Below are 20,859 nucleotides of genomic sequence, written 5' to 3'. Positions count from 1 at the left end.
TTACTTATGAGTGTGGTGTTCACACCAAATTTTGTTTCTTCTACTTTTTTTCAGGGAAATTTATTGTTTTTTCAATTAATTAGTTGAAAGCAAGAGAATATAGAGATAACACTAAAAAGCAAAATGCAATTTATAAAATTTATTTTGTCACAATTTCAAATGAAATTAACAGTATTGCACTTTAACAAATTTACTTATCTAACAAACAGTTTCTCAATGGTTTGGTTTGTCAGGAACCTTGTAGATATCTGGTAACTCGTTTGCTTATGATTCTGGACAGCTATAGATAGAATTCAGATTGCCGCAGTCTAAATGTCAAGGTTTATACCACGCACAACTTTTTACAGTTTCTTTAACTTTTAAAATTAATCAAGATATTATTTTCAAAGAACAAGGCCCCAGTTTACATCAGTACCTTAAAGAAAAGATTTATTTCAATGGAAGATAATTATTGTGAAAGCATTTTTTGATATGAGCACACTTTCTGTATTTGCACTTTGCTTTAGAATAAAGCACAGTCTTTGTCTCCCTCAGCGATTGTTTTCTTGAAAACTATTAACATCATTTACACATTCTTTGCAGCATTATAACACACTCATATATAAATGTCACTCTGCTAGCAGCACTAACTGTACTGATCGTAGTTATATATTATAGTTCCATATTACTATTTCTTTTGACTGGCATATTGTAGTGTCTCTTTTAAAATCAGGAATATGAATGATTGTTTCCTCACTCATTAAAGGAGGGTTTTGAACTTATTTTGACAAAATAATCACTGCCTACATTTAGGACTTGAAAGTCCCTCTTGCTAATATTTTCATTGTTTGAGGATAGTGACTTAATTAATGTTGTTAATGCTGCTATTATATCTGGCAATAATAACAGTTGTCTTCACCTGTTACCTGTTACCAATAATAACTGTCTTTAGTAACAGTTGTCACTCTGTTTCATTTCTGCAATTAAGATAGATTTCTAAAAACTAATATTAAAGATGACTCCAAGATTGTAATCCTCAGGATTTTTACTTTGGCCCAATCTTAATCACTCAAAGCTAGGCTTTTCTAGAACATCATCTGTTGACCTCTAATTGTGGGTTCATCAGAAAAGTATTTGGCTGGGGTACAAAGGGCTTTTTTCCAAATTAAAGGAGCTGAAAGCAAAATATCTATGGTATTAAATCAGTAAGATAAGTGTCCTATATTTCCTAAATTTTCAAGGATATTTTGCAGTAAATTATCTGAATAATCATCTTTGTGTGGCATGTCTCTTTTGGAAAGGGATGTATTCTGAGAGTGCTTTCTAATGCTTAGAAACGCTAGTATATACTTGGAACCCACAGCAATAGATAACTGGGAGACAGAGTGGTAGTAGGAATAATCTTTCACTGGGTAACTAGGACTGAGATTTGCAAATAAAATGGTTGGAAAAGAAAGAGTATCCCCAAGAAGCCTAAGTGTCCATCATTGGATGAATGGATAAAGAAGATGTGGTATATATATATATATGTATATATATATACACACATATATGTATATATATATCATATATATGTATATATATACATATATGTGTATATATGTATATATATACAATGGAATATTACTCAGCCTTAAAAATAGAATGAAATCTTGCCATTTTCAACAAGTCACACAGAGAAAGACAAATACCGCATGATTTTACTTACACGTGGAATGTGAAAAACAAAACAAGCAAACATAACAAAACAGAAACAGACTCATAGATACAGAAAACAAAACAAATTGGTGATTGTCAGAGGGGAGGGGAGTCAGGGGGTTGAGTGAAATAGGTGGAGGGGTTTAAGATGTACAAACTTCTAGTTACAAAATAAGTCACGGGTATGTGAGGTACAGCATTGGGAATATAGTCAATAATAATTGTAATACCTTTATATGATGACAAATGTTAACTAGACTTATGGTGGTGATTTTTATAGTGCAAAAATATCAAATTACTATCTTGTACACCTAAAACATATAATATTATACGTCAATTTACTTAAATAAAAAATAAAAAAAGTAAAGAGAAGGAACATATCCAGCCTGGAAATTTTTTCATCAGGCAGTGACTGGGTCTTTAACTCTCTTAGTTGGGTTTTTGTTCATTGTCAAACAATTGGGGATTGTTAGCCTGAGGTCCACTGATAGAATTCAGGGTGATCTTAGAGGAAAAACTTAATTTTTTTTTTTTTTTTTTTTTTTGCTGTACACGGGCCTCTCACTGTTGTGACCTCTCCCGTTGCGGAGCACGTGCAGGCTCAGCGGCCATGGCTCACGGGCCCAGTTGCTCCGCGGCATGTGGGATCTTCCCGGACCGGGGCACGAACCCGTGTCCCCTGCATCAGAAGGCGGACTCTCAACCGCTGCGCCACCAGGGAAGCCCGAAAAACTTAAATTTTTGTTTTCACTAACCCCTAAATAAAGGTTAACATTTCCTTCAATAATCAATGTAGGGGCTTCCCTGGTGGCACGGTGTAAGAATCCACCTGCCAATGCAGGGGACATGGGTTTGAGCCCTGGTCCGGGAAGATCCCACATGCCACTGAGTAATGAAGCCCGTGAGCCACAACTACTGAGCCCACGTGCCACAACTACTGAAGCCCACGCACCTAGAGCCCATGCTCTGCAACAAGAGAAACCACCGCAATAAGAAGCCTGTGCACCGCAACTGGATAAAGCCCACGTGCAGCAACAAAGACCCAATGCAGCCAAAAGTAAATAAATAAATTAATTTTTTAAAAATAATGAATATAGGCAACATATGACAGTAGTATTAGCAGTAGCTGTGGCTTTTCACTAAAAGAAATCACAGACATTTTCATTATCACATTACAATTATTGCAGGTATCTTGGAAATATTGTATAAACTACTTCAAATTTATGGTAATTAGAACTCAGATCTTTTTTTTCTTTTCTGTTATGGTTTATATATGAATATAGTTCCCTGTGCTGTACAGTAGGACCTTGTTGTTTATCTATTATATATATAATAGTTTGCTAATCCCAAAGTCCTAATTTGTCTCTACTCCCCTCCCTGCTACTATCCCCTTTGGTAACCATAAATTTGTTTTCTATGTCTGTGAGTCTGTATCTGTTTTGTAAATAAGTTCGTTTGCATCATATTTTAGATTATAAGTGATACCATATTATATTTGTCTTTTTCTTTCTGCCTTACTTCACTTACTATGATAATCTCTAGGGACATCCATGTTGCTGCAAGTGGCATTATTTCATTCTTTTTTGTGGCTGAGTAATAGTATTCCATTGTGTATATATACCACACCTTCATTATCCATTTGTCTGTTGATGGACACTTAGGTTGCTTCCATGTCCTGGCTATCGTAAATAGAGCTGCAATGAACATTGTGGTACATGACTCTTTTTGAATTACGGTTTTCTCTGGGTATATGCCCAGTAGTGGGATTGCTGGATGGTATGGTAGTTCTATTTGTAGTTTTTTAAGGAACCTCCATACTGTTCTCCATAGTGGCTGTACCAATTCACATTCCCACCAGCAGTGCAAGAGTGTTCCCTTTTCTCCACACCCTCTCCAGCATTTATTATTTGTAGAATTTTTAATGATGGCCATTCTGACTGGTGTGAGGTAATACCTCATTGTAGTTTTGATTTGCATTAGAACCCAGATCTTGTTTTCTACTGTGTTAATAAGGAAGCACATACATTATCATGTAAAAATTGATAACAGTATTTCAATATATTTTATTTTTTAATAATGTATATTTTATTGTATTCATTTAAAAACATTATTCTTAGAACAAGTAAAGAAATCCATGGTGCAAAAATGATTAAGAACTCAGCAAGTGTAGGCTTACGTACAGTGGGACTTGCAATGTGTTCTGCGGGGGATGCCTATCAGTGTGGTCGCTGAACATGCTTCATCTGTTCGCTCCCTGTGTTTGAAGGGAACTATGCCAGTTTCAGTATCCAGCAGAACCCTGGGTCCTGGATAGCTCCTGTCCACAAGCTGATATTGATAGGCGAATTCCTTGTGCTGACTGTGGCCAGCTTGAAAACTTACATGAAAATGCATCTTCTCAGGATCTGCCAAAACTAGGTTCAGACTGCCCTGATCCAGTCCTGACTCATCTTTGATTTCAGATTTTCACCCTTAAACTAAGCCCTGGTATTGTGAGATGAGCCAGCACATGCTGAATGGAGTTTCCCCACCACCACTGCCACCACTGCATTTATGCCTTAATTTGCCACTAGACACATTGGGGAAAATATCAGATAGAAGCCACCCCAAACCATAAAGCAGAAGTGGAAGACACATACTAATGAAGGCATGAGTTTTACAAGGAATGTCATTTCAGTGATTGGACCAGGAGTACTGGAAAGACAAAATGATAATTTGTTCAAGGAAAAGGTAACTATCTAACACAGTGGTTTAGTTAAATCGTCACATTTCAATTATAGCTGTTTACTGCACATTTAAAGTGATCTTGCAGGTAGAAAGGTCAGCTGACTATGTATTAATTACCTCCAGGTCCATTGGGTATTTCTAGTTTTTTATGTTTGTAGAATGAGAGTGAAAAGGAAGAAGAGTTTCCTTGTTTTCACTCACCTTAAACAGTAATACTGTGCATGACAAACAGAATTTGCTGTACAGCTGGAGCTGCCTTTCTGATTGTTTACTTAGATTTTTAGTATAGGAGATCATGGGTAAAGAAAGATTCTTAAAAATAGAAACCCTGGGCTCTAACCCTGATACTTCCCCTGCTTAAACCAATTATGTTCTTGTGTAAGTCCCTGTATTTTGCTGTGCTTGAGTTTCCTCAAACTATTGACATAGAGATTGTGGGGGAAATGAAGGAGATGGGAGAGAGAGAAAATCAGTGTGAAGTTCTTTGCATTTACAGGAAAGTTGAACAGACATACTATTGTAAAATATTTTTAAATTTTCTACTATAGTTTGCCTTGCAAATAGCAGGTGAATGTTTATTGATTTGAATTTGTTTGATGTTAGTATTGTTCCTTATGTTTCAAAGCACTTTGTAATAAATAATGAACTAATCAGGTAACTGCTATTAGTGGTTTTTATTCTTTTTGTTGATTGTCATATAAAGAGCAAGATGGTAGCTCAGGTTTGTCAGTGTGGAAAACTTTATATTGTACATTCCTCTGAAAGAGGATATAAGCATTTGTTTACTACAGTACACTCTGAGCCTAGAATATTGTCTGGAACATGGTAAACCTTCAATAAATGTTGAATGATATAAGAGCCCAGTCATCACATCTTCAAAATAATGCTATATTAATTATATAGAGATTATACATAAATTTTCATTAGTGGAGAAGATTAGAGCAAATTTTTCTTTTAAGTCCACTAATTCCAGGCTGGGACAACAAATATTGTAATTAGGCTTCCCTGGTGGCGCAGTGGTTAAGAACCCGCCTGCCAACGCAGGGGACACGGGTTCAAGCCCTGGACCAGGAAGATCCCACATGCCACGGAGCATGCCATGGAGCAGCTAAGCCCATGCGCCACAACTACTGAGCATGCGCTCTAGAGTCCTCAAGCCACAACTACTGAGCCCACGTGCCACAACTACTGAAGCCCGTGAACCTAGAGCCCATGCTCCACAAGAGAAGCCACCACAATGAGAAGCCCATGCACCACAACGAAGAGTAGCCCCTGCTCGCTGCAACTAGAGAAAGCCCATGCACAGCAACAAAGACCCAATGCGACAAGAAATAAATGATAATTAATTAATTTAAAAATATATATTGTAATTAAAAAATGTAACCTACTGCTTTCCTCCCCCTATTACTTTAGCTTAATATTTGCAGAGCTTGCAGTTAATAATAGTATACAATTTTGTGGCAGAGGGAAGGAAACATTACTAATAGAAAGAGTGTATTGTATCTTTGCCATTATATTATAGATAAGGCATGTGGAGTAAAAATGGCAGGCATTCTGACTTTGCTTTAATTAAGGATGTTTCATAGCAGCCCTGGCTCATGGCTTTAAAATGCCCCTTCCTTACATGTAATTAAATTATCTTCTTGTGGCTTTCATTATTTTCATTTCTTTATGTTAGGGTACAACCTATTAAGCTGAGTAAGCAGGAAAAAATAGAGCATAGTCCTGGTTCTTCCATATTCTTACACAAGTTTCTTCATTTCTCCAGGTTTTGACTTTATGCTCTAGAGTAGGGGTTGGCAAACTATGGATCACAAGCCAAATCCAGCCTATCGCCTATTTTTATACAGCCCACGAGCTAAGAGTAGCTTCTATATTTACAAACGGTTGGGGAAAAATTTTTAAATCTTAATGGCATTTGAAATTATATAAAATTCAAATTTCAGAGTCTATACATTACATGTTACTGGCACATAGCGAGGCTAATTTGTTTATGTATTTTCTATAGCTGCTTGCACAGCAACAATGGCAAAATTGTTAAACTTTCACATTCTTTTTTTTTTTTTTTCCGGTACGCGGGCCTCTCACGGTTGTGGCCTCTCCCGTTGCGGAGCACAGGCTCCAGACACGCAGGCTCAGCAGCCGTGGCTCACGGGCCCAGCCGCTCCGAGGCATGTGGGATCTTCCCAGACCGGGGCACGAATCCGTGTCCCCTGCATTGGCAGGCGGACTCTCAACCACTGCACCACCAGGGAAGCCCAACAATGGGAGAATTGAGTAGCTGTGACAGAGCTCTCAAAATCTACAACATTTACTAAACGGCTCTTTACAGAAAAGGTTTGCTGACCCCACTTCAGGCTGTTTAAAGAATGAAAGAACTTTATTAAACTATATGAAATGAAAATATATGTAGACTTTTAAATAAATTAAAAACAATTTTAGATATTTCCCATGGATTGAGGGATCATCTTTTAAATGAATTTGGTAAGAAAAAAGAGTATTCTGAATGAAAAGCTAAACTGGTTTTGCATCAAGAATGTCCTGGCTGCTTCCTCCAAGTACTCTTTCATTTTATTTAAACTGATGTTCTAATATTCTGGTTTCATTCAGAATTTTAACCACAAAAATCAAAGAAAGATGAGTCAGAGTCAATTCCACCTGAAAGGGACTCAGAATAGAATTCTTGAGTTGATGAGACCCAGGTTTCAGTTTTGATTCCACCACTTATTACCCAGGAAATACAGTATTTAATATCTTTCAACCACAGTTTTCCCATCTGTAAAATGGCAGTAACCACATTTACCTCTAAGGCCAGACCAGACATGAGGGCACCACAGGTATTAATTTGGTGCCTTTGCTTCAAACCAATATTCTTTATTTATTTACTAATTGTTAGTGGGAATGAGGAGAAACTAAATTTTCTATTGACAAAGATAAATTGCGCCATTTTTTGATGTTCAGAATAAGGAAAGGGGTTTCTTTTTTAAAAAAAGTATTTATTTATTTTTGGCTGCGTTGGGACTTCATTGCTGTGCACGGCTTTCTCTAGTTGCAGCGAGCAGGGGCTACTGTTCGTTGCGGTGCACGGGCTTCTCGTTGCAGTGGCTTCTCTTTTTGCGTAGCATGGGCTCTAGGCGCGCGGGCTTCAGTAGTTGCAGCACTCAGGCTCAGTAGTTGCAGCAGGTGGGCCCTAGAGCGTGCGGGCTTCAGTAGTTGCCGTGCGTGGGCTCTAGAGCGCAGGCTCAGTAGTTGTGGCACACGGGCTTAGCTGCTCCGTGGCATGTGGGATCTTCCCAGACCAGGGCTCGAACCCATGTCCCCTGCATCGGCAGGCGGACTCTCAACCACTGCGCCACCAGGGAATCCCTTGGAAACCTGAGTTAATGGGCATCAAATTTCCGATTTATTGCAGTGATATTATAAAATAGCCTCCTTGAGCTGGCTCATGGTTTAATCCTATGAGGAATAAATAAGATTGTATATATGTTACATATATATCTATATCTATATACATATATCTATCTATCTATCTACCTACCTATCTATCTATAGCACTCTATTACCACACTCTTTGGCACAAAGTAGGCACTGAAAGTAAGGCAATTGATATAATTATTGCCACCTTGTTACAGGTATCTCCTTAGAAACAGAAGCTGTATCAAAATACTATGGAGATGTGAAAGGTAGGCTCTAGATCAATGCTGTCCAACAGAACTTTCTATAATGATAAAAATGTTCATTTTATTTATCTGGGCTATCCAATGTGGTAGCCACTACCCGTATGTGAACCAAGGAATGGATTTTTTAAATTTAATTTCAAGTAACTTAAACTTTAAAGTCACATTAAACGGCATGACTCTAGAATTTTTAAAGATATCAATTTTTAAAGATATCAATCAAAGGATTAGACAAAATAACATAGCTCTGATAACACAGGGAGAATGAATTCCTAATAAGATACCAAAATGGGAAAATCCATAATAGATACATGGTCACATTAAAATTTGTGATAAACAGCCTTTATTTGACAGGTTTTTCATGTAATTGATCATGCTGCAATGATGAGGGAAGGAATTATAACATCTAGGAAAGGCATTCCAAAGTGTAAGCATGCAATTTATTAATATCATATATGTTTACTCCAAAATATATTCACAAAATTAAAATAATATTTTTAATATTCACAAAATTTTAAATAATACTGAATGGAATTTCAGGATTGGTGAGATGATCTGAGCTTTCTTCCAAAACAGAAATAACTCCAAACGGATTCACTGGTGACTTCATTTTATGTACCACATTTGATTGATCAATTATCTAATTCAACAAATCTCTGGAACCCTTAGACTCAGGGTATGTAAGGATGAACCAAAGAGACATAAGGAAGAACACGTCAGGAAGTAGAAATAACCTGGGAGAAGGCCTTGTACTGGAAAGAACTGAAGAAAAGCAATGTGGCTGGAGTAGAAAGAGACAGATGGAGGGGAGTACAAAAAGAGAGAGGTGGACAAGGGCTAAACCTTACAGAACCTTTAGGCCAGAGGGTGAAGTTTCAACTTTCTCCTAAGAGCAAGTGAAAGCCATTTGAAAATTTTTTAAGTTGGGGGTTGAAAAGGGATGATGACAAGATCAGACTATTTTTAAAAATCTGATGATTGGAAATAAAACGAATGGATGGAAGACTGTCTAGAGAGAAGCATGGGAACCAATGTGGGAAATATGAGGGCAATTGAGTAATACACAAGGTCTTTCAAGAATAAAGTAGATTTTATCGCATTTCATGACACAGCCCCAAAATGTTTTCCAACACAGCAGCCAGAAGGATACTTTAAAAAGCCAGATCCTGGGACTTCCCTGGTGGCACAGTGGTTAAGAATCCACCTGCCAATGCAGGGAACACGGGTTCAGTACCTGGTCCAGGAAGATCCCACATGCTGCGGAGCAACTAAGCCCGTGTGCCGCACGCAACTACTAAGCCCATCTCTAGAGCCCGCAAGCCACAACTACTGAACCCACGTGCCACAACTACTGAAGCCCTCGCACCTAGAGCCCGTGCTCCACAACAAGAGAAGCCACCACAATGAGAAGTCCACTCGCGGCAGCGAAGAGTAGCCCCCGCTTGCCGCAACTAGAGAAAGTCCTCGTGCAGCAACGAAGACCCAACACAGCCAACAATAAATTAATTAATTAAAAAATAAAAAGGTCAGATCCTATCATTTCCCTGCTTAAAACCCTTCAATGGGCCCCCTTCTCACTCAAGCCTAACACTGGCCTACAGGGCCCTATGTGATCTGGGACCCACAATCTCTCTGACCTCATGTCCTATAATTTTCACCCTCATGTCACTCCAATCCCACTGGTCTCCTAGTTGTTCCTTAAACATGCCAAGGTCTCTCTGTAGCACAGCTTTTGAACTTGTTTTCCCTTCTGCCTGGAATTCTCTTCCCATCAGATATCCCCATGGCTTCTTCCCTCATTTCTTCAAGTCTCTGTTTAAATGTCATTGACAGTGGGTGCCCCCTTATCATCCCTAAACAACATATGTAAGATAGTACCTCCCAAGAGTCCCTTTTCCTGTTATCCTGTTCTCCACAGCACTTATCTCCAGCTGATGTACTATTTATTTGCTTGCTGTTTCTCTCCCCACTAAAACGTAAGCTCTGTGAAGACAGGGACTTTGATTTGTTCCCTGCCATATCCTCATCACTGTAGGTGTTCAATAATTATTTGGTTTTTTAAAAAATATTTATTAAAAAAAATTTTTTTTAATATTTATTGGGTTGCGCTGGGTCTTGGTTGCAACAGGCAGTCTCCTTAGTTGTGGCATGCAAGCTCTTAGTTGTGGCATGCACGTGGGATTCAGTTCCCTGACCAGAGAGCGAACCCGGGCCCCCTGCATTGGGAGCACAGAGTCTTAACCACTGCGCCACCAGGGAAGTCCCAATAATTATTTGTTGAGTGAACAGATGAATGAATGATGAGGGATGGACTTGATGACCTCTCTAATTCTTCCCCAGCTCACTGACTATAGTTTAGAGAACCGTGACCAGCATGTCATGTTCTGCTACTTTGTGCAGAAGCACACTCCCACCCCCCAGCTTGGGGACAATTCCAAGAATTGTGGCCAATCTCTCCCATCTTCTACTTCTTTCCCCAGCTCAGGTATCCACAAGGAACCATGCCAACCCTTCACCCAGCACCAACTCTTTCCAGTGCCAGCTACCTTCTCCTCAACTCTTTTGCTTTACCAGTGGATGAGAGAGCCGATCAGGATGGCTGAGAGCCATGAGGGCTGGACTGGGGGGAATACTTGGTGGTTGCAGCCCAATTGCAGAGGTTTGGAACTCCTCCAAGGATGCACACAGGGCAGCTGCTGCCAGACCATAAACTTGTTTCCCATATACCATATAGAACCCTTCCTGGCAGTACAGTGCATAGACCGCCGAGGAGGTCTATGTGGAGGAGTGCCTCTACATTGGTTGTAACAGAGATGGGCCACATGTGTTGAATTTACCTGGTGAGCTATTTATTGTCTTTAGATTTTAGAGGAGGAACCAAACAAATGGGATTTTTAGTCTGTCTTAAAAGCACCAGTAATTTTTATTTTATTTTATTGAAGCACAAAGTAGAAAAAAGAAGGTGTATTAGGACTCAGAAGATCTGGATTTGAATCCCATCTTGTGACTTGGTTTGTGCTATAGCCTTGGGCGAGTAACGAAACCTCTACTGGCTACAGTTTCCCATCTGACAATAGGAATAACTATTCCTGCTCTGCCCAACCTCTCAGGGATGTTGTGGGGATTATGAGACCATAATGGGTGCATATTAGGTGAAATATACAATATTTTTCATACACAGAGGTTTTTATGAACAGAAACATAATGGTGGCATCACTCAAATGCCTGACAAAATGAAAGTGATCTCTCTTCATCCAGTAATGAAAGGAAAGTTCAAGAGAGGTGAGGAAACAGATCTTGATGCATTTTTGGACTTTGCATTTCCATGGAAACCATCAGCACACAACCTGTTGTCTTTAGAGAGATATTATATTACAGATGCGTTTTTATGGCATAGACAAATTGACTACCTCTAGTAATTTAAATTCTCTTAACCCAAAAAAGATGGATTCACATAGTCATGGTGACGAGTTAAAATTATGGCTCTCAGAAGGAATTTACTTTTTAAAAAATGGTTGGTTTGACTGTATATATATATATGTGTGTATATATATGTATGTATATATATGCATGTGTATACATATGCTTATTTTAAATAAGTGTGAATGCAGAAATGCTTTTAAAATATACTCCACATCATTTTAACCTAAGCACAATAGTCTAATTAAGATTGACATGCAAAGTACAATGTTATGAAAGAAAATGTCATCATCTTTTCTGAGCAGGAAAGAGGCTCTAACACAGTATTCATCCGTCATTTGCAAGCGTGAGGTTACTGTAAATCTAGAGAAGTGGCGAGACTGGTCTACTGTTTCTGGGAAAAAGGGTAGGTGGGCACAGGTGAAATCCCAAATGAAAATTCTACAGCAAGTAGAATTAAGTGATCTGTATGTCTCTTCCCACACATTAGAAAAGACTTGAGATTTATCAAAGAGAAAAATCTAAAATTGCCTTGGGTGGTTGATTCTGAGAATGAGGCAACCTCCTGTTCTGAGTAACCCTAACATGAGGTCTCAATGTTCAGTTTCCAAAGGGTCATCATCCAGTCTGGGACTGAGCCACGGCCTTGGCATCTTTATACATGTGTTTCATGACTAAGAAGTTCCTCTGCAGGATGAGGATGGGAAAGAGGGTGGAATCCTATCAGCAATGTAGGCCTTGGTCAGAGCTGTGCCTTGGTGACAGGAAGAGTAAAACTAAACTGCTGAAATAAGGGTTTGAGTTTACGTGTGAATTTCAAGTGTCTGTGATAGTCCCATCTGCATAGCATGGAACTCTAACGTGGCACACCTTGCTGAAACTAGCAGGTTTGCAAGGATTTCTTTTCTTTTCTTTTTTGGCTGCACTGCACAGCATGCAGGGATCTTAGTTCCCCAACCAGGAATCGAACCTGTGTCCCCTGCAGTGGAAGCGTGGAGTCTTAACCACTGGACCACCGGGGACGTCCTCTGCAAGGATTTCCGAGCAATGAGATGCAGCTATAGGTTTCTCCCGTTTTGCCAGTTAATGTTTGCTCTGGTTGGGAGAAGATTGGTGTGTATCTGGTGGTTCTGACTGTGTCACTTGTGGTCATTCTGTCCTCTCCAGAGCTGAAAACCTCACTCTTCAAACCTGCCCCTTGGTTCCTGGTTGTTCATATGTTCAGCAGCCTATGGATCCCATTGTCTTCCATGCATGTTTTAATCATGCAACACATGAAGCTTGTGAAATGGAATATCCACATTATATAAATTGCAATAATAAGCTCTTGATAGATTTCTACAAAATGTATGTCAGTAACTTCCTTCAACGTCCTGAGACATTTTACAAAGAATCATTGTCAGCGTTTCAGAGAGAAAGAAAAATGAGATAGTTATCTATACTATTTCTCCATTCTAGTATTGCATGTGCCTGGAAGCCAACCAGATTTCTAACAGGGTTTAAAATATCAGCCAGAATGTACTGAATATATAGTAGAGGCTAAGGTTAAATTTCCTTTGGTTTACTTAGATAAACTGGGCTTGGGGTTAGCTTGGGGGAGGGAAGGAATCACTGGTGTAATAATATAATTCATTGCCCTTTAATAAATCTTTTCTTACTTTCCCCTTCAATTTCTGCTCTTCTACGCTTTTTATCATATCCAGAGAGGCAGGCAATAGTCAAGTCTATTAAATGGCATCTTGTTTGAATATGTTCTAAAATAAATTACCATGAAAAACATTAGTCATCAAATCGCACACATTTCTCTACACCATGAGAAAATATAAATGAAGCAATTTGAGTTACTTTATACTCTCCCTAAATTGAGTAAAGATGTGGAGTTCCCCAATGAGAATGAATTTGCTTATATCAGTCCCAAACAGCATCACTTTGTTTGAAAGTCAAATGGACAAGGATGTTTTCTATTTGATGAAAAACAATCTCTACACTTAAGTTGCAAACAAAGCTGCTAAGTTCCCATGTCACTCCTGGACCCATTTGAGTTTTCCTGGAAATGCTCCAGATTCAGCCCAGCATGACAAGAAGCACAGGCTTCTGGGACACTTCTTGGGCCACATCTGTAGCTGAAAGAACTCTTCAGAACTTTCTACACCTGTCTCCCTGCTGATATTGGCAGAAGCAGAGCCATAATTGCTGAAGCTCTACAACTCTTAAAAAAAAAAAAAAAAGGCTTTTGGTAATATCCAAGCTCCTTCTCTTCTGCCACACTCCTTCTCTTTCTTAAGGTCTAGGAGCTGCCAGTGGTCAACTAGCCCAGCTCCCTTCCTCCTCTGCGTAGGCTCCAGGATTAAAATCCTGCCATCAAGGAGTTCACATTTCCTCGGCTCAGGAGAAAGAATCACCATGATCCTGTGCTTTTAAGTCCTGATGAAGTCTAACTACCTTCTTATATACATGGCTTAATTATAGCAATGAATTTTATATGTGATTGAGGTGCCATGACTTCACCATCATATTTTGAACATAGACGATTATAGTTTATTGTTTAATTCATGAGAATAAAATGATGTAAGTTTTGTGATTATAGACATATGGACCTGGGTGGGGTACTCAGGGTAAGTCCCCTGCCTCAAACCAGAAATGGACATTAGCTGTCTTTCAAAGATGGTCTTTGTTTGTCTATCCCTATCGACCTCAGAAAAAATATAAACAAACAAAAAGCTGGATACATTTTTAAACAAAAGAGACTGACTTTTCCTCTACATTCCTTATCCCAGTGACTCTCCTTGGGAAAAAGAAGAGGCAGTGACATAAATCTTATCAACATTTCTTCTCTTGGTGGAAAACTTTCCTTAAAGATAATTTAGTTGGATCCCTCTATTCAACAGATGAGGGAAGGGAAGCCCAGAAAGTCTCAAGGAATTATAAGTGTTTGACAGAGAACTGACACTGGAACCTCAGACTCGCTATGTCTGTCTAATCCAGTACTTTCAGCATTGTTTCACCATGCTTCTGAGTCATTAAGTCACCTGTGGGCACATGGGCAGAATTGTACATGCAACATTTTCAGCCATTCCCTACAGGCCTCTGGAGTGTAGTCTTTGTGCTAAAATAAAATCTGTCTTTTCTACTGTTTGCACAAGGCCAGTACAGGTAGATAGGCCATACTTTCCCTAAGGCTGTAGAATATTTCTGCGCTTTGAGGAAGTCTGTGGCCGGGAGAGAGGTGGGGTAGGGCAATGGTTTTCAAGTGCTTTCACCACAGTAAGAAATACATTTCATATTGTGACAAATCCCAAATCACATGACTATGAAGATGCAAGTATATGTATACAATGTAACTGAAATAAATTCCACAGAAAAACACTCGCCTTTATTATTTCAATGAATTCAGCTCTATTATATATATACACACACACACACACACACACACACACATATATTTAGTTTGTGACCCGCTGAATAGATTTCATGTCCCTTTCACCCTTTCATGAACGGAACATGAGTCTGGAGCTTTCATCTTGGTTGGTCTCAACATGATCAAAGGCCTTTCCTGTCAGCATGTCCATGGGTGTGTCCTAGGAGAGCAGATGCTCTTTAAGAACTGGGCTTGTGTCTCCTCTTTCAAGCTGCTGAACCATCTTTTGGGTCCCCTCCCCATCTCTCTTCCCAAATAGGAGTGATCAATAAATGGTTTCAGGCCAACCTGTTCTACTCTATGCTGTGACCTTGAGCAAGTCACTTAAACTCTTTGATCCTCAGTCTCCTGATCTATAAAATTAAAAAAAATTAATTCCATTTCACAAGGCTATTGTGAAAGGCAAAAAATATATTAAATGAGAAACTGCCTTCTCAACTTTAAAGTAAATGTTAGGCATAATTATAATTTTACCTATAACACTGTAGGCCGTGACACGTTAGAATTAAATGTACAAAGACATAGTGAACTGAAGCTCTGGGAGGTTTCCTGATGCTTCTGCAACTCTCTGGTATTTAATAAACTAACAAACACATTAATATATTCTAAAAACAGATTATTAAATCTATCAGTATCTATATAAAGTTATATGTCGTGGCCTAACAAACCGTCTTAAAACTTATTGACTTAAATTCATAGAGAAAGAAAGTACAACGGTGGTTACCAGGGCTGGGAAGAAGGAGGAATGGGGAGTTAGTGTTTAATGGGGACAGAGTTTCACTTTGAGATGATGAAAAGATTCTGGAGATAGATCATGCTGGTGGTTGCCCAATACTGTGAATGTACTTAATGCCACAGAACTCTGTACACTTAAAAATGGTTAAAATGGTAAATTTTGTTATGTATGTTTCACAATAGAAAAGAAACACAATGACTTAAAACCACAACCCTTTTAGAGTCAGGATTTGGGGCAGTGCTCAGCAGGCTTGGGTCACCTTTGCCCATTGTGGTGTCTCTTGGGACAGTTCACATGGCTTCATTGACCACTTTGATGCTGTCTCTTAGCTGAGATGCCTCTGTTGTCCACATGGCTCTCAGCCTCTGAGGCTTCTCAATACCTGTGGCCTCTCTCTACAGCTGGACAGCCTGGACTTCTTTACAAGGCAGTTGGGTTCTGAGAGAGAAAGCAGAAGCTCCAGATCTCTTAAAGGCTTGAAGTCCCAGGAAGTTGCTTCCATCCTATGCTTTTGGCCAAGTCAGCCATTATGCTGGCATACATTCAGTGTGGAAGGCGACTGCACATGGCATGAATTCAGGGAGGCATGGTACATGTAGAACCATTTTCTAACAATCTACTGCAGCCTCCATGCCACATTGGTAGCATCTCTCCCTGCTCTGCTTATCTTAAATTCTGTTCTAGTGCAATTTCTACATATTAGCAGTGCGTGTGGTGGGTAAGAGGATGGACTTTTGCAGGAGGCTTCAAATGTTGGCCCTGCCGTTTGTTGGTTCTGTGACCTTTGGCAAGTTATTCACTGTATCTGTGTCTCAGTTTTCTTATCTGTGAAATGGGGATGGCAATAGTATTTATCTCATTGTGCTGTAAGTATTAAATGATGAATCTGAACTGAAAACTTAGTAACAGTGCCTGGCACGAAGTAAGAACTATGTAAGCATTTGCTATTATTGTTACTGTTGTTTTTGTCTATTTTGTTATAAAACAAATAGGGTGATACGGTGGAAAAGGTAGTATTTAGGGCTAACTAAGGCAGAAAGGCTAGAAACTTGCTTAAGTACACAGGACCTCCCTGCCTCACTGTTCTCACTTACATCTAAATCCCTTGCTGACATTTAAGCCTCTTTCCTTTTGTTCTGCCCACAGGAGACATGGAGAACAGCTGATCAATATCTCCTCATAATAATCCCCTGAACACCTGAAGACAGCTGTGAGAGCTTAAAGATTTGCTGAGGCTAATCTGAACACAGGTAATTGAGTTGATGATATGTTCAAATGCGCATAAACTTGTGCCCGGGCACAGCTGTGAAGTAGTAATAGGCACCTCACACTTCCCTTGACCCCCTTAGGAGCTGGAGTGGTGGGTCTTGTCTGTATGCGGTTAGAGAGTGAGTCTCCTCTTTCTGAGCAGAAACCTGGAGCGGGTTTCTGAGGAGGACAATGCAAGCAGGGCCTGAGAGGCGCCATGTGTATGGCACTCTGCTGGTTCAAAAGAAGAGCTAAACCCAGGAACCGATCATGTTGAGCAGTTAATTAGCACCTCCTGTTTATTTCAGTGAGTTCTAGCGGAGCTCACCGGTGGACCTAGTGCTTAATCCAATAGGCACTTTTCAACCCTCAGCTTCCTAGACAGCACTGTCATATTTGTCATCCTCTCCTGTTTTGGAGTGAGGCAGAACATTGTGGGGTTTTTTCAAGTATTGGAGCCAGAATGCCTGGATTCTAGTTCTGGCTCTGCCACTTACCAGCTGCATGACCTTGTACAAGTTACTTGGCTGGTCAGTTTCATCTTCATCCTCATCTTCATCTGTAAAATGGGTTTGACAATAGTTCTAAATTATTGCGTTCTATGTATTTATTTATTTACTTATTTTGGCTGCTTTGGGTCTTCGTTGCTGCGCTCAGGCGTTCTCTAGTTGCAGCAGGGGGGTGCTATTCTTCGTTGTGGTGCGCGGCCTTCTCATTGCAGTGCCTTCTCTTATTGCGGAGCATGGGCTCCAGGCGTGCGGGCTTCAGAAGTTGTGGCACACAGGCTCAGTAGTTGTGGCTCACGGGCTCTAGAGCACAGGCTCAGTAGCTGTGGCGTACAGGCTTAGTTGCTCCGCGGCATGTGGGATCTTCCCGGACCAGGGCTTGAACCCATGTCCCCTGAATCGGCAGATGGATTCTTAACCACTGCACCACCAGGGAAGTGCCAGGGTTCTTGAAATATTAAAAAAGAATTTTTTTTTCTTAGCACAGTTGGGGAGCCATGGTAAGGATTAAAAATATTTTTTAAAAAACTCTTCTCCACTGACTTCTGGGATAGTGGCTCTTCTTCTGCCTGTTAGACCACTCCTTCTATGCCTCTTTGGCCGACACTTTTCTTTCACTCATCCATGAAAAATTAGCAGTTCCCCCAATGTCCTATCTTTGACCCTCTACTCTTCTCATTTTGTGTAACCTCCTGTATGATTCATGCCCTTGGTCTCAATTACTATCTGTACACTGATGTTTTGAAAACCTTTATCTCTAGGCTCCCTTTTCATTGTAGAGTATGTCTATCTGGATAGTCCAAGGCTCTTTAAATTCAAAAGGTCTAACACCAGGACACCCACCCCTGGCTATGATGGAGTAGAAACTGGTAACAGACTAGCCATCCCACCACTTTAAAAAAAAAAAAATCACTAAGGTGAGCAAAATATTTGAGTCAGCTGTTTCAGGCAGAGCACAAGTTTGTAATCCTTAAGAGAAATCCAAGCGGTGAGGTCCAGAATCACTATGCCTCTTTATCTGGGGGCTATTTCCCAACCAAGAAGCAATGAGCTGAGGTACCAGCTAAGCTGAGCAGACAGAGATTGGGGTCTGGGGCAGCTGAGCAACTCTAATCTGCAAGGTAGGGCACTGAGAGAAGGGAGCTTTGCAGAGGGAGGGCTCCAAAAATCCTGTGAGGATCCTCTGTGGGTGCTTGGCTAAAAGCTGGTTTGCACATGTGTAAGGTGAGACTATGCAAGGATTACCAGATACCAACTTCTGTGGGGTTGAAAGCTGAGCAGGGTTATTAGAATTCAAGCAGTGATGAGGGTCATTGGAGTGGTGGCACAGCCTAAGTGGAAAGCCACATTAATACTTTGTTAATAACACCTCAGGCATCCAGCTGGGACACCAGAAAGAACACATTTTAGAAGTAAGTATAATGTTCTAAAGCAGTATTTCTCAGATAGCTGTTCCTGGGCCAGTAACATTAGCATCACCTGGAAATTTGTTAGACATGCAGTTGGAAATACTAATTCTAGAGTCCCACCTCAGATCTACTCCATCAGAGACTCAAGGGAAGATGCCTAGAAATGTGTTTTTAACAAGCTCTTCAGATGATTCTGATACATGCTAAAATTCGAGAACAACTGCCCTACTATAGAAGACCTACAATAGAACTGCCCTAACAACGCCTAACACCAAGCTTGACAAGATCACAGGAGAAACAGCGTGAAGGCTGAGTGCACTAAGTCAGAGGGCTTGGGAAGATAGCTTGGACTTTCCAAAGATCTACCCTAAAAAATGAAAGCAAACAAACAAACAAAAATGCCTACACAAGTTCAAAGTGGCCAGACAATAAGTGAACTGCCTACTAAAACAAAAATCAAAACTTTTCAGAGGAAAATAACATACTACAGAATCCATGATTTCTACAATGCATCATCTGTAGCCTTAAGTATGACAATAAAAAATTACTAGACACGCTTTTACATTGGGACTTGGGAGCTGCTCTGTGGCGCTAGGAACAATGGTTTTCAGTGTAATGGAGCTCTTATGTGGAGAGCCTAAGCTTTTTTTAGATGCAAAGGAAAATTTCAAAACATACAGGAGAATATTGACTGGAAAATGACTTGGTTAAAACCTGACGATCTTACCAGCATCCTGCAGGTCGATGAATATTAAAGAAGCTAGGGATGTCACTGGTTGATGAGTAGCTTCATTTTGAATGAGGGGTCTCTGTCTGCCTATTGAAAGAGGCCAGTTTGCTGTGAAGTTCCTAAGGTGTAAACATTTCTGGCTAGTGCCAGATTTGAAATTTACTGTGTTGTATGAAAAACTGGTGAACAGGAAAACCTCTTCATTTTATGGATATGGAAAGAGAACAAAAATCAAGACGGATTATATTTTTTAATTTTGAAATTGATTTGTAAATAGATTTCTGAACCAACATCGGATCTAGATTAATGCATCCATAAGAGTCAAGCCATTTCTATTTAATCATGTCACTGCCCTAGAGTCATAACCTGTTAACCAGTATATTACTTTCTAGCTCCGAAACTATTTTTAATGGAAAATTCTTTTTCCGTTATCCAGCCTTGTAATTAAATAATTTTGAATGAATGTTCAGCCTTTGGTCGCCTCTCCGGATTTAAAATGCATGATTGTAATTACAGCCAAGTGAAAGTTTATAATACTGTGGGAAAATCCTTAGTAAGGTTTCTAGAGAGAGATGACTTGGTTTGGCAATCACAAGAACGGAGGATATGGAAAACCTTGGCTTTGTGCAGGGTACTAAGTATTACCGAATTAATGGAGGTGAGAGCATAGTGGAGAGACAGGATCTATTACTGGGGTGAGGGGAGAGAAAGCCAGGCATCAAAACAATCAGTATAATTACTAGCTGAATTATGGAATATTTAGTCCTAGTGTAATAGTAATATGAAAGGGTATTTATGCTAAAAAATAGGGAGGAGTAATGCTGAAAATTAAGAGAGCACAACATAACAATCAAGAGTCATGAGGGAAGGTTACTGATAAAATCTGGGTTAAAACTGGTCAAACATTGTACAGAATGGATTAGTGTAAACAGTAATAGCATCTGATGTAACCAAGGTGGTTAGGCCCCATGCATAATCATTTTCCCTAAATAGCTACATGAATAAATTGTTTCCAAGCCCATATTTAAATGTCACAGTCAGATGCCAATATTCTTGTCATCTTGTAATAAACTCTTTTTCTTTAAAACAAACATTACTAGACACACACACAAAGGAAAACAAAAGTAGAAAATAGAAATCAACCCTAAAATTACTCAGATGTTGGATTTAGTAGACAAAGACATTAAGTCAGCTATTATAAAGATAGTCAAAAAATCAAAGGCAAATATGTTTAAGATAAACAAAAGTATGATCTGAATGAGTAAATAAGTAGGGAATAGATAGGGAATCTTGAAGATGGGAACTATAAAA

The 20,859-nt window shown here is 39.6% G+C and overlaps 1 protein-coding gene across 2 annotated transcripts in view; it reads left to right on the top strand.

Moving 5' to 3' along the window:
• The window catches only part of RBM47 (RNA binding motif protein 47), a 237,747-nt gene that overhangs the window by 15,470 nt on the left and 201,418 nt on the right, over nucleotides 1-20,859 (top strand). For both annotated transcript variants that reach the window (XM_079919112.1, XM_079919113.1), the window contains exon 2: nucleotides 16,802-16,905. The gene's annotated coding sequence lies outside the window, so the exon portion shown is untranslated. The remainder of the gene's footprint in view (nucleotides 1-16,801; nucleotides 16,906-20,859) is intronic.

Source organism: Stenella coeruleoalba (assembly GCF_951394435.1).
Source record: "Stenella coeruleoalba genome assembly, chromosome: 4".
Lineage (NCBI taxonomy): Eukaryota > Metazoa > Chordata > Mammalia > Artiodactyla > Delphinidae > Stenella > Stenella coeruleoalba.
Note: the sequence above shows the minus strand (reverse complement) of the source record. Positions and strands in the feature narration are given on the sequence as shown.